Source organism: Camelus bactrianus, chromosome 2 (assembly GCF_048773025.1).
Source record: "Camelus bactrianus isolate YW-2024 breed Bactrian camel chromosome 2, ASM4877302v1, whole genome shotgun sequence".
NCBI lineage: Eukaryota > Metazoa > Chordata > Mammalia > Artiodactyla > Camelidae > Camelus > Camelus bactrianus.
The window spans coordinates 114,102,385-114,104,309 of NC_133540.1; the positions used below are offsets into that span (position 1 = coordinate 114,102,385).

At 38.4% G+C, this 1,925-nt stretch overlaps 1 non-coding gene across 1 annotated transcript; it reads left to right on the top strand.

Annotated features, from left to right (window-relative positions):
• Window positions 1–398: 398 nt before the first annotated feature.
• LOC123619168 (U2 spliceosomal RNA) lies at window positions 399–588 on the top strand. Its single transcript, XR_006727711.1, has one exon. It is a non-coding gene; the product is annotated as a U2 spliceosomal RNA (small nuclear RNA).
• The last annotated feature ends 1,337 nt before the right edge of the window (window positions 589–1,925 follow it).

Consider the following 1,925-nt stretch of genomic DNA (forward strand, 5'->3'; position numbering starts at 1 on the left):
TATGAAATTCTAATCGTGGGTGAAATAAGGAAAAACTTCAGATCAAAATTAAAAGCTGAATAGGTTTCATAAGGAAAAATCTATACAATAAAAAGCTTTGCTATTATCTATTTTACCAGTTGGAAGTTTCAAAAATGCTGCATTGTTGACATGCCCCATGCACTTCTGGTCCCTGAAAATTAGAGAGATTGACAGCAGTGTTAAGATATTTTGAAGGATGCCTGACAAAAAGGCAAAATTAAAATGATGTCTGGTTGCTTAACTTAAGTAGCTAAAACTAAAGGGGAAATTAAATTCCTCTAGGAAATCCCACACAGTTGAAGGCAGAGCATTTCAGAAGTCCAGAATAAAAGGTAGGAGTTTTTAATATGGAGCTTGATTAGAAATGTAGGAACTTTATCACTTCTCGGCCTTTTGGCTAAGATCAAGTATATTATCTGTTCTTATCAGCTTAATATCTGACACACCCTCTACTTGAGGACAATATATGAAATGGATCTTTGGAGCAGAGAGTTGGAAGAGAGCTTGCACCGCCCACTCCACGCACTGGCCTGGTATTGCAGTACTTCCAGAAACGGTGTAAGCCCTTGGGAAATAAGTTTCAAGTTTAAAAAATAAAACATGAGTTACCTTGTTTCTTCTTAAACTCACCTTCCATCGCTAGACTTACGGCTGGAAAGTGAAGGGACTCTGTAGTTCGGAAAAAGAACCAGCCACCAGACATTGCTGACCTATGTCTCATCGTACGTTTTTGTGGTTGTCTTGTTCCCACAGGGAAGCCCAAGGCACTGTGCTGTCTCTCCTTTTTCCTTGCCCCCTTAAAACCCTGGACATCACTTTTCCCCATGTTTCCCCTCACTTCTCCAAAATGTCTTAAAGTGTGTCCATGCTCTTAGAATTCTCCTTCTCTGTCTCCTCTCAAGAGAAAGAAAGAGAGAAAGAAAGAATGAAAGAAACAAACAAACAAATAAACAAACAAACAAAGAAAAGAACACAAAAGTGTTTCTCAAAAAGAGAAAGATGAGGAAATTTACAAGAAAATCATTTCTAATCAGGGCAGAGACCCAGTGAATTAAGTGCTGGCTCGTCTGGTAGCCGCAGAGATTCTAGCCACTGGTTTGAAACAGTGTCTGGTCTTCAGGATGACTTCATCTCAGAAGTGGCATCATCATCAAGGGAGGGAAGAACAATGCAATTTCTCCACAGTGATGATGGAGGAGGGAGACTGGATGTCAAAGCCCAGTTATGGCTTCAACTTGCTCTCTGTGAATGAATCAGGAGCACTAGGTAAAGAAGTAGTATTTTATGAACTTTTAAACCTCTCTGGTAATTTTGTTATTACCTATAGTTTTCTCATGTGAGGTATATCAGTGGGCTTTTCAAAAAAAAAAAAAAAAACAGCTCTGCATGGTTGTGTGGGTTAACAAAGTAAAGAAGAACTGGGGTGGGGGGGGCTATATCCCCAATAAGGGAAGTCAGTTGAAAGTCAAAAGAACATTACTGAGATGGAAGCGGCTATCAAAGGTGGGAGAGGAGAAAAGCAGGGTGAATCCCTACAATTAAAATAAAAGGATTTGGAGGTTGCTGGAATAAAGCAGCAGCCGCGAGTACCAGAAGTACCAGATATAGCAAAGACTAGAAGAATTAAGCTTAAAAAGCCAGTGCTAGTGAAATATGTTCAATTTCTTATAATGAGCTGTAATGGAAAAGAATCTGAAAAAAATATATATATATATAACCGAATTGCTTTGTTGTACACCTGAAACTAACATTGTAAATCGACTACATTTTAATAAAAAATAAGAATTTTTTTAAAAGATCAATGCTGTTTATCAAGACGGACTTGCTTTGACCTTTGGAACAAGTCCATCACTCAATCTCTTGCTGGTCTCTCTCTAGTTGTGTGACTTTGGTTAAGTTACTCA